The 12,656-nt window shown below is 39.3% G+C and overlaps 1 long non-coding RNA gene across 1 annotated transcript in view; it reads left to right on the top strand.

Moving 5' to 3' along the window:
- Positions 1–954: 954 nt before the first annotated feature.
- The window catches only part of LOC131401917 (uncharacterized), a 73,805-nt gene continuing 62,103 nt past the window's right edge, over positions 955–12,656 (top strand). The window contains exon 1 of the long non-coding RNA XR_009218127.1: positions 955–969. This is a non-coding gene — a long non-coding RNA (uncharacterized LOC131401917). The remainder of the gene's footprint in view (positions 970–12,656) is intronic.

The raw sequence follows: 12,656 nt of genomic DNA, 5'->3' as shown, positions 1-12,656 counted from the left end.
ACTACTTAATGAAGGAAATCATACGGTATTTGACCTTCTCCCTCTGACTTATTTCACTTTGCATAATACCCTCAATGTCCATCCATGTTGTCACAAATGGCTGGATTTCATCGTTTCTTATGGCTGAGTAGTATTCCATTGTGTATATATACCACATCTTCTTTATCCATTCGTCCCTTGATGGACACTTAGGTTGCTTCCAAGTCTTGGCTATTGTGAATAATGCTGCAATGAACACAGGGGTGCATGTATCTTTATGCATTGGTGTTTTCAAGTTCTTTGGATAAATACCCAGCAGTGGAATAGCTGGATCATATGGTAGTTCTATCCTTGATTTTTTGAGGAATCTCCATACTGTTTTCCATAGAGGCTGCACCAGTTTGCACTCCCACCAGCAGTGTATGAGAGCTCCCTTCTCTCCACATCCTCTCCAACACATGTTGTTTCCTGTCTTGTTAATTATAGCCATTCTGACGCGCGTGAGGTGATATCTCATTGTAGTTTTGATTTGCATTTCCCTGATAGTTAATGATTTTGAACATCTTTTCATGTGTCTGTTGGCCATCTGTATATCTTCTTTGGAGAAATGTCTGTTCAGGTCTTTTGCTCATGTTTTAATTAGATTGTTAGTTTTTTTGTTGTTGAGATACATCAGTTCTTAGTATATTTTGGAGATGAAGCCCTTATCAGATGTATGGTTTGCAAATATCTTCTCCCAATTGTTAGGTTGTCTTTTCATTTTGTTGATGGTTTCCTTTGCTGTGCAGAAGCTTTTTAGTTTGATGTAGTCCCATTTGTTTATTTTTCTATTGTTTCTCTTGCCCGGTCAGACATGGTGCTTGAAAATATGTTGCTAATACCGATGTCGAAGAGCATACTGCCTAGGTTTTCTTCTAGAAGTTTCATAGTTTCAGGTCTTACATTCAAGTCTTTAATCCATTTGGAGTTAATTTTTGTGTATGGTGTAAGGTAAGGGTCTACTTTCATTTTTTTGCATGTGGCTATCCAGTTTTCCCAGCACCATTTGTTGAAGAGACTTTCTTTTCTCCATTGTATGTTCTTGGTTCCTTTGTCAAAGATTAGCTGTCCACAGATATGTGGGTTTATTTCCGGGCTTTCGATTCTATTCCATTGATCTGTGTGTCTGTTTTTGTGCCAGTACCATGCTGTTTTGGTTACTATAGCTTTGTAGTATATTTTGAAATCAGGGAGTGTGATACCTCCAGCTTTGTTCTTTTTTCTCAGGATTCCTTTAGCTATTCGGGGTCTTTTGTTGTTCCGTATAAATTTTAAGATTCTTTGCTCTATTTCTGTGAAAAATGTTGTTGGAGCTTTGATAGGGATGCATTGAATCTATAGATTGCTTTAGGAACTATGGACATCTTAATTATGTTAATTCTTCCAATCCAAGAGCACAGAATATCTTTCCATTTCTTTGTGTCTTCTTCAAGTTCTTTCAGCAATGTTTTATAGTTTTCCATGTACAGCTCTTTCACCTCTTTGGTTAAGTTTATTCCTAGGTATTTTATTCTTTTTGTTGCAATTGTAAATGGGATGGTATTCTTAATTTCTCTTTCTGCTACTTCGTTGTTAGTGTATAGAAATGCAACTGATTTTTGTATGTTGATTTTGTATCCTGCAACTTTACCATATTCGTTTATTACTTCTAAAAGTTTTCTGGTGGATTCTTTAGGGTTTTCTATATATAAAATCATGTCATCTGCAAATAGTGACAGTTTCACTTTTTCCTTTCCAATTTGGATCCCTTTTATTTCTTTCTCTTGCCTGATTGCTCTGGCTAGGACTTCTAGTACTATGTTAAATAGGAGTGGTGACAATGGGCATCCTTGTCTGGTTCCCGTTCTCAGAGGGATAGCTTTCACTTTTTCACCACTGAGGATGATATTAGCTGTGGGTTTGTCATATGTGGTCTTTATTATTTTGAGGTACTTTCCTTCTATACCCATTTTATTCAGAGTTTTTTATCATAAATGGATGCTGTATCTTGTCAAATGCTTTCTCTGCATCTATTGAGATGATCATGTGATTTTTGTTCTTCATTTTATTAATGTGGTGTATTATGTTGATTGATTTGCGAATGTTAAACCATCCCTGCATACCTGGAATAAATCCCACTTGATCATGGTGTATGATCTTTTTAACCTATTGTTGTATGTGATTTGCTAGTATTTTGTTGAGGATTTTTGCATCGATGTTCATCAGTGATATTGGCCTGTAATTTTCTTTTTTTGCCTTGTCCTTGTCTGGTTTTGGTATCAGGGTAATGTCAGCTTCGTAGAATGAGTTAGGGAGCTTCCCCTCCTCCTCAATTTTTTGGAAGAGTTTGAGAAGGATAGGTATTAAGTCTTCTTTGAATGTTTGGTAGAATTCACCAGGGAAGCCGTCTGGTCCTGGACTTTTATTTTTGGGGAGGTTTGTGATTACTGATTTGATCTCCTTACTGGTGATTGGTCTATTCAAATTCTCTACTTCTTCTTGATCCAGTTTTGGAAGGTTGTATGATTCTAAGAATTTATCCATTTCTTCCAGATCGTCGAATTGGTTGACATATAGCTTTTCATAGTATTCTCCTATAATCTTTTGTATTTGTGAAGTGTCTGTTGTAATTTCTCCTCTTTCATTTCTGATTTTACTTATTTGTACCTTCTCTCTTTTTTTCTTGGTGAGTCTAGCTAAAGGTTTGTCAATTTTGTTGATCTTTTCAAAGAACCAGCTCTTGGTTTTATTAATTTTTTCTATTCTTTTTTTTTGGTCTCTATTTCATTTATTTCTGCTCTGATTTTTATTATTTCCCTTCTTTTACTGATTTTGGGCTTTGTTTGTTCTTCTTTTTCCAGTTCCTTTAGGTGCATTGTTAGATTGTTTATTTGAGATTTTGCTTGTTTGTTGAGATAGACCTGTATTGCTATAAACTTCCCTCTTAGAACTGCTTTTGCTGTATCCCATAAACTCTGGCATGTCGTATTTTCATTTTCATTTGTCTCCAGGTATTTTTTGATTTCTTCTTTGATTTCTTCATTGACCCAGTTGTTGTTCAGTAGCATTTTGTTTAATTTCCCTGTATTTGTGGCTTTTCTGATTTTCTTCCTATAGTTGGTTTCTAGTTTCATACTGTTGTGGTCAGAAAAGATGCTGGGTATCATTTGAATCTTAAATTTATGGAGACGTGTTTTGTGGCCTAATATGTGATCAGTCCTGGAGAATATTCTATGTGCACTTGAAAAGAACGTGTATTCTTCGATTTTTGCATGGAATGCTCTGTATATATCTACTAGGTCCATCAGTTCTAGTGTGTCATTTAAGGCCAATGTTTCCTTATTGGTCTTCTGTTTGGATGATCTATCCGTTGGTGTAAGTGGAGTGTTAAAGTCCCCTACTATTATTGTGTTAATGTCTATTTCTGTTTTTATGTCTGTTAATAATTGCTTTATATATTTAGGTGCACCTACATTGGGTGCGTAGATATTTACAAGTGTTATATCCTCTTGTTGGATTGTTCCCTTGATCATCATGTAATGCCCTTCTTTTCTCTTTTTACAGTTTTTGTTTTAAAGTCTATTTTGTCTTATATGAGTACTGCTACCCCAGCTTTTTTTCCTTGCCATTTGTGTGGAGTATCTTTTTCCATCCCTTCACTTTCAGTTTGTGAGGGTCTTTAGGTCTGAAGTGTGTCTCTTGTATGCAGCATATATATGGGTCTTGTTTTTTTATCCAATCAGCCACCCTATGCCTTTTAATTGGAGCATTTAGTCCATTGACGTTTAAAGTAGCTATTGATAAGTATGTACTTACTGCCATTTTTTAACTTTTTTTTCTGAGTCTTTTAGTAGTTCTTCTCTGTTCCTTTCTTCTTCTATACAGAATTGATGGTCTCTTTAGTTTGACCTGTGTCTGAAAGCTCTACTCTTTAACTCCCCTCCTCTCTCCTTTTATGTTTTTGATATCATATCTAACCTCTTTTTTGTGCATTTGTATCCATTACCCTCTTGTCATGGAAATAGATAATTTTTCCTATTTGTGGTCTTCTCTTTTCCCCTTAAATAAGTCTCTTTAACATTTCTTGTAACACTGGTTTCTTGGTGACAAACTCCTTTAATTTTAGCTTGTCTGGGAAATTTTTGATCTCTCCTTCCATTTTGAATGATAACCTTGCTGGGTAGAGTATTCTTGGCTGTAAGTTTTTTCCTTTTAGCACTTTAAATATATCATGCCATTCTCTTCTAGCCTGTAAGGTTTCTGCTGAGAAGTCAGCTGATAGCCTTATGGGGTTTCCTTTGTATGTAACTTGACTTTCTCTTACAGCTTTTAGGATTCTCTCTTTATCTTTAATTCTGGACATTTTGATTATGATGTGTCTTGATGTGGGCCTCTGGGTTTATCTTGTTTGGTGCTCTCTGTGCTTCCTGTACCTGGATGTCTGTTTCCTTTCTTAGGTTAGGGAAGTTTTCATCTATTATTATTTTTTTTTTTTTTTTGGTGATTTTTATTGATATTTTAATGGTTTCTAACATTGTGAAATTTTGGGTTGTACATTTTTGTTTGTCCATCACCCCATATATGACTCCCTTCACCTCTTGTGCCCACCCCCCACCCCCACTTCCCGGGTAACCACAGTCCAGTTTTCTCTGTCCATGTGTTGGTTTATATTCCACATATGAGTGAGATCATACAGTGTTTGTCTTTCTCTTTCTGGCTTATTTCACTTAACATAATACGCTCCAGGCCCATCCATGTTGTTGCAAATGGGACCATTTTGTCTTTTTTATGGCTGAGTAGTATTCCATTGTATATATATACCACATTTTCTTAATCCAATCGTCAGTCGAGGGACACTTAGGTTGCTTCCACTTCTTGGCTATGGTGAATAATGCTGCAATGAACATATGGGTGCATAAGCCTCTTTGATTGTTGATTTCAGGTGCGTTGGATAGATTCCCAGTAGTGGGATGGCTGGATCATAGGGCATCTCTATTTTTAATTCTTTGAGGAATCTCCATACCGTTTTCCATAGAGGCTGCACAAGTTTGCATTCCCACCAGCTGTGTATGAGGGTTCCTGTTTCTCCACATCCTCTCCAACATTTGTTGTTTTTTGTCTTGGTGATTATAGCCATTCTAACAGGCGTGAAGTGGTATCTTAGTGTTGTTTTGATTTGCATTTCCCTGATGATTAGTGATGTTGAGCATCTTTTCATGTGCCTATTGGCCATCTGTATATCTTCCTTGGAGAAGTGTCTGTTCATTTCCTCTGCCCATTTTTTGATCGGGTTGTTTGTTTTTTTGTTGTTCAATTGTGTGAGTTCTTTATATATTATGGAGATCAACCCCTTGTCAGATGTATGTTTTGCAAATATTCTCTCCCAGCTGGTTGGTTGTTTGTTCATCTTGATTCTGGTTTCATTTGTCTTATAAAAGCTCTTTAGTCTGATAAAGTCCCACTTGTTTATTTTTTCTTTAGTTTCCCTAGTCTGGGTAGGCATGTCATCCGAAAAGATTCCTTTAAAACCAATGTCAAATAGTGTGTTGCCTATATTTTCTTCTATGAGTTTTATAGTTTCAGGTCTCATCTTCAGGTCTTTGATCCATTTTGAGTTTATTTTTGTGAATGGCGATAGCACATGGTCCACTTTCATTCTTTTGCATGTGGATGTCCAGTTTTCCCAACACCATTTATTGAAGAGACTTTCCTTTCTCCATTGCATGTCCTTAGCACCTTTGTCGAAAATTAGCTGTCCGTATATGTGTGGTTTTATTTCTGGGCTTTCAATTCTGTTCCATTGATCTGTGTGTCTGTTTTTGTACCAGTACCATGCTGTTTTGATTACTATTGCTTTGTAGTATGTTTTGAAGTCAGGAATTGTGATGCCTCCTGCTTTGTTCTTTAAATAGATTCTCTGCCCCTTTGTCTCACTCTTCTCCTTCCAGGACACCTATAACACAGATGTTAGTGTGCTTGATGTTGTCCCAGATGTCCCTTAGACTGTCCTCACTCTTTTTAATTCTTTTCTCTTTTACCTCTTCAGCTTGGGTAATTTCTTCTAGTCTTTCATCCAGCTCACAGATCCGTTCTTCTGTATCCTCTACTCTGCTTTTGAGTCCCTCTAGTGAATTTTTCATTTCCAGTATTGTATTCTTCATTTCTGATTGGTTCTTTTTTATGTCTTCCATTTCTTTGTTGACATTCTCACTGAGTTCATCTATTCTTCTCCCCAGATCAGTGAGCATCCTTAACACTCTTAGTTTGAACTCTCTGTCAGGTAGGTAGCTCATTTCTGTTTCACTTAGTTCCTTTTCTGGGGTTTTGTTCTGTTCCCTTACTTGGAATGTATTCCTTTACTTCCTCATTTTTCCTCTTTCCCTGTGCTTGTGTCTACGTATTAAGTAGGTCAGCTATGTCTCCTGCTCTTGGATAGGTGACCTTATGTAAGTCATGGCTTAGGAGACCTGTAGTGTGCTTCCCTCAGTTCTCAATGTTCCAGGGGTGACCCCTATGTGGGCTATGTGTGTCCTTCTGTTGTGGCCTGTTTGCTCTCCCTGTAGGCACCCAGGGAGGCCAAGTTATGCTCCTGGCCAGCTGTTGTAATGCTTAGCTGCTTGTAGATGTTGTGGGCCCTTCAGTCTCTTTATCAGGTGTGGAGAGCCCCAGCACAGTTGGCTGCAAGTTCTAATACCACATTTGTGTTTCAGTATTTCTTTTAAGTGAGTAGGCTGCCAGTGTGGCAGGTTGTTAGGCTCAGGGGTTTACAATTGTTATAAGCCTCCAGCCTTTAGGTCTCTTGTCAGCTCTCTGAGGATTGCAGCTGGGTGGGGCTGGCCTCAGGCATGGGAGCACCCAATTGTTTCAAGCTTTGGAAGGTGGGCCAAACCCCCTATGTGGGTCTTTGAGAAGCACAAGTTTTCTGCAGCTGACAAGCCCTGCCGCCCACAGGTCCACACAGACAGTCAACACAGTCCTGCCCCGTGTGCATGCCCCAATCTCCCAAAGCGGACCCAGTCTCTCCACGGCGGGAGCCCCACAGACTGCACCACCTCCCCACACTCTCCACCCACTCCTTGTGCCTGCTCTGCCCCACTGAAGTGGGCTCAGTTGCCAGGCTGCAGAGAATCCAGTCACCAATCTATGCAGGCCCACAAGTTTCTTGAGGGCTTCTTGTTGGGTGGAGCCAGTCTCTAGGGTGGGCTGCCTGCCCTGGCTGAGCTGGATTAAATTGGTGCTCTAGCGGTGGAGCAGACCCTGGGCTAGCAGGCCTCAGGGAGAACTCCAATGGCATCTGTGTCAGCACGCCCACACCAGGCTACAACAATGGCCACCGCCAATGTTCCAGTCCCTGGAGAGGTCTCACCTCTCACTGAGATGCACTCAGGGCCTGTTAGGTGAGTCTCTTTTCACCAAAGCACTGTGCACCTTTCTTTCTGGTGCTTTTAGGTTGCTTTCTGAAACAGGTGAGTTTGCGCATGGGCCCTTTATGAGCTGGTTTTAATTTCTTTGTATACCAGCTTTTCTGGGAGTACTCCCCGATGTTTTAGTAGCAGGCAAAGTTAGATATTATGCCACTCGTCTGGATTGTGCTGGGTCCACAAAATGCCCCCAGCAGGGGCGCTCCCCGGCTCAGGGCCCTGTGCCTCCAGGGAGGGCTGCATACCTGTGCGCTGCTCCCGGCGGCCGTGACGCTGGCAGCTTGTGCAGGTGGCATTTTTCCTCACCAGAATGGAGTTTCTGCCTCTTCTACCTCAGTTAGGTAGAAGAGATACTGAAACAGAAATACTGATACTGATACAGAAATACTGAAACACAAATGTGTCCATTGTTGCAGGAGTTCCTCTTATCCAGTTTTCAGTTCTGTCTCAAGGGTAATTTTTCCACGAGTAGTTGTAAATTGGCTGTATCTGGGGGTGGAGGTGACTTCAGAGTCTGCCTACGCTGCCATCTTGACTTCTCTCCTAAAAAAATACATTTTAATGATACCATCTTACTTATGCTTTTGGATGATAGCAGAAGTTAACAACCTATTAAATTCTGCAGTAGTAACAAATGAGATGTTGGTTATTGGTGTCTTTGAAGTGTAAGTATTGTTGGTAATGAATCTAAATAAACTTTTTTGGATTCTGAACTACTGATTTTTGTACTAGATCCTGTTGGACATGGCATATTACAAGTTTCAAAAGGCTCTTTAAATTATTGTAGCAGGCTGAAGCTATTAAATTATAATGTAAGATCATTATAGATGAAACAGGCAAACATACAAAAAGCCATTCATCATTTTATCTTTGTTAAAAAATCAAGTGAATCTTACTATATACATGAATGACTTTTGGCTAGACAGACCTGAACTTGACAAGATGGACTCATTAGTATGGTGAATTTGTTTTGGAATGTTAAAATGGGAGAGGACATATATTTTACCTGAGGGTGGCCCAAGTAAATATAGTGGGTTTCACTGTTTATATGCTCTTTCTGAGTTATGATCTTGGTTAAACAGCTCGTCATAGACGTACCAAAAAATTTGGACCATTTTATGTATCAATTTATTAAGAAGCCCTATTTCTCTGATAGTTTCTGATTTCAAGGTGTCTGGGGAAAACAGTTTCTGGACATAGGTACTTTGGAATATAATTTTTGATTGTTGACTTATTGAATCATAGAATTGTTGAGTTGGAAATAATTTTAGTGGTTGTAGAGCCTAAGCTCTTCAATTTCCAGGAAATAGAAAGTGAGGTTTCTCGAGTTAAGTCATCCATAGTCTGACTGCTGCTTAGTGGCAGAGTTGGAACTAAATGCTCGGATGCTTGTCTCCAGAATCCTAGTACAGTGCTCTCTGTGCTGCGTACTATTAAGTAGACAAACCAATGAGTTACCTTCTCAAATCATATTTGTGGCCAGCAGGGTTGATTCTTTCCCATATGCATTTTTTTCCTTTCTTTTTTAAATAACTACTTACCACAATTAATTCATTCCCCTACCATGTTTAATGACTATCTTTGTGCGTGTCTCCTCGAGCATACGTGTGAAGGACTCCCTAGAATGGACACCTGCCTGTGAGTGGATTGCTGGGCCAGAGCCTGACGTGCATCTGTAACTTGACAAGCTGCAACCAAATCATCCTCTGAAGTTTTAACAATTTCCATTCCCGCCAACAGTGTCTGAGTCATCCTTGCCCTGGGAGTTGTCAGATCAGCATTGTCAGATTTTTAAAGTTTTGCCAATCTGATGGGTAAGAAGTGATGTATTTGTTTTCCTCTTTGTACAACTGTTTTGACAAATGCATAGAGCTGTGCAACTACCAAAATCAAGATACAGAACAATCCCACACCCAGAACTCCCTTCAACTGCTCTTTTGTAGTCAACTCTTCCTCCACCCTTAACCCCTGGCAACTAATGATCTGTTGTCTTTCCCTATAGTTTTTCTTTTCCAGAATGTCATATAAATGGAATCCTACAGTATTTGGTCTTTTGAGTCTGGATTCTTTCATGTAGCACAATACATTTATTTGAGTGTTCATCCATGTTGTTGACTGTATCAGCAGTTCCTTCTGTTTTATTGCTGAATGTAGTATCCATTGTATGAATGTACCACAGTTTATCCATCCACCAGTTGAAGGACATTTGAGTTATTTTCAGTTTTGTCTTTTTAGACTATGAATAAAGCTGCTATACATCTTTGCAAACACGTTCTTGTGTGAACATAAGTGTTCTTCTCTTGAGTAAGCACCTAGAAGTGGAATTGCTGGGTCACGTGGTATGTGTATGTTTAACTTTATTTTAAAAACTGTTTGTGGCAGCAAAGTCATGGCCCACAAAGATGTCCAAATCCCTGAACCTGGGAATACATTAGTTTACTTGGCAAAGGTGAATTAAATTTGCAGATGGAATTAAGGTTGCTAATCAACTGACTTTAAAATAGGGAGATTATCCTGGATTATCCAGGTGTGCCCAGTGCATCACAAAGGCCCTTAAAAGGGAAAGAACAGCAGGCAAGTAGGAAAAAGATGCAACAAGAGAAGCAGGGCCAGAGAGATGCAGAGTTCCTGGTTTTGAGGGTGGAGGAGGGGGGTCACAGGCTAAGGAATGTGGTTGTCTCTAGAAGCTTGAAAAGGGTAGGAAATGGATTAACCTTTAGAGACCCCCAAAAAGAACCTAGCTCTGCCAACACCTTGATTTTAGCCCAAGGAGACCTGTGTCAGACTGCTAACCTGCAGAACTGAAAAACAATAGATCTGAGTTGTTTTAAGCCATGAAATTTGTGCTAATTTGTTACAGCAGCATAACAAACTCCGCTTTGTTTTCCAAAGAGGCTGAACCACTTTGTGATCCCACCAGCAATGTAGGAGTGTTCCAGTTACTTTCCATCCTCATTAACACTTGGTATGGTCAACCTCTTTAATTCTAGTCATTCTAATAGGTATGTAGCTGTATCTCAGTGTGGTTTTTATGTGTATTTTTCTCGCGGTTAATGATGTCGAGCATCTTTTCATGTGCTTATTTGCCATATGTGTATCTTCTTTGGTGAAGTGTTCAAATCTGTGCCCATTTTAAACTTGGATTTTCTTATTGTCGAGTTTTGAGAGTTCTTTATAGTCCTGTCAGATATGTGATTTGCAAAGGTCTTCTCCCAGTCTGTGGCTTGCCTTCTCCATCCTCTCGCCAGTGTCTTTGGAAGGTCTGTGTAACGTAACTCGAGAGGTTCCACATGACCTTATCTTCCTTCCTTGGGAAACAGTGAAGTTGGAGCACCTGAGTCCAATCAGACGTTGATCAGAGTTGGGGCTGGGTCTCACTTTTAGTAAACCCAGCCACTTCTGCTTTCCCCCTGTTTGTGTTTGCTGTGCTCCCCTCTCCCGCACAGGGGTTTGGTTCTAAGTCTGGTAGATCTCTGTCTCCTCAGGTTTGGGAGCCCACAGAAAATTCAGCTACGCCCTTCAGACATCTCAGCACAGCTCTCCAGCCTCCTACCTTACATCGCTTCACAACATGGCAAATTCCCTGAAGGTCAGACTAGCAGTATGTTTGACTTAGGCCACTTCCACCACTTCTGGAGGTTTCACTTTGCTTTGTGGAAGCTTTTGGCCTAGTCCCCAGATTTCTGTGTGGCACCAAAACTTAGCACAGGTGCTGTGAGGAAGAGCAGTTGTGTGTCTGAAAGCCCTCAGGTTTCCTCTGCAGCACCAGTCCCGCAGAATCAGTACAAGTTTGGCTAGATTCTCTTTTCCATAGCCGAGGCTCTGACTGAGCAAGCCAGATCCTCAGCAGGCACCCAGAATCAGAAAACTCCTGCAGGGAAAGAAAGATAAAAATCCTTGCTCACATAAAAGAGGTTTTCTTCTTTCTGGAATTTTAGTTGATTGATTCTGAAGTTCTCTGATTCTCTAAACATATATTTATAATTTATCTGGCTTTGTCCAGTTTTGCAGCAAGAGTGCTTTCCCGTCCTAGTCTACTCTAAAACAGAAGTTCCCTTGTCATTAGTTTTTAACTCCATCAGTTACACATTGTCAATATTATTATCGTTCGGTAAAGTCTTGCTTTCAATGATTTATTCAGATGTTTACACTTTTTTATCCTCATGATCCATTTTTACCTCTTAGTATTCCTTCTTTTATCAGTTTCTTTCTTCTTAAAGTATATTCTTTTTTACTTTTTAAGTTTTTTCCTTGAGGAAGATTAGCCCTGGGCTAATATCTGTGCCAATCTTCCTCTATTTTGTATGTGGGTCACCACCATGGCATGGCTGATAAGTGGTGTAGGTCCACACCTGGGATCCAAACCCACGAACCCAGGCTTCAGAAGCAGAGAATGCTGAACTTAAACCGCTACACAAGGTGGCTGGCCCCCTTAAAGTACATTCTTTCGAAGATCCTTAATGAGCATTTGTTGGTGGTAATACTCTTAGTAAATGTTTGCATAAAAATATCTTTAAGTCATCCCAGTTCTTGAGATATGGTTTGATTGGGTATACACTGAAAGTTATTTTCTCTCTGTACCTTGAAGATTTAATCCCACTCTCTCTTGACTTCCATTGTTAAGAAATGTATCATAGGTCTAAATGTAAGTCTCTGTAAGTGTTCTGTCCCTCTGTGGGTCTTTGAATATCTTCTTTTGTATTTGGTGTTCTTTGGTTTCCCTGGATGGTTCTGGCTCTACATTTTCTTTTTTTAATTGTGCTTGAGATGTATTCAGCTGCCTGAATCTAGAATAGAAGTCTTTTATCAATTCTGTAAATTTCTGTTATTATGTCTAAATATTCCTTTAAATCATATATATATTTATATTATTTAATTCAAATATATATACACATTTATACACATTCAATATATATTCATTATATATATTTATATTATTTAATTCAATATATTATATTATTCAATATAGTGATTTGTATTATTCAAAAAATATACATATATTATTTTTATATATAGTTTCCTGTACTTGACCAAACTCAAGCCAGGCTCCTTTGAGCCCTCTTGTTGACTAGGCCTGAATCTTGGTCCATAATAACTACAGCATCTCAGCACAAATGGTTTCACCCCCCCCACACACTCATTATAAGACTTAAACACTGACATGGTTTCTAACAGCTCAAATCCACATCCCTAGGATGACCCCTGCCCCCTTAAAGTGCCTGCTTGAGAAAGCTCAAG

The sequence above is a fragment of the Diceros bicornis genome (genome assembly GCF_020826845.1).
Source record: "Diceros bicornis minor isolate mBicDic1 chromosome 22 unlocalized genomic scaffold, mDicBic1.mat.cur SUPER_22_unloc_1, whole genome shotgun sequence".
In the NCBI taxonomy this organism is placed as follows: Eukaryota; Metazoa; Chordata; class Mammalia; order Perissodactyla; family Rhinocerotidae; genus Diceros; species Diceros bicornis.
The sequence above is the reverse complement of the archived record's forward strand: the minus strand, read 5'-3'. Positions and strand labels throughout refer to the sequence as shown.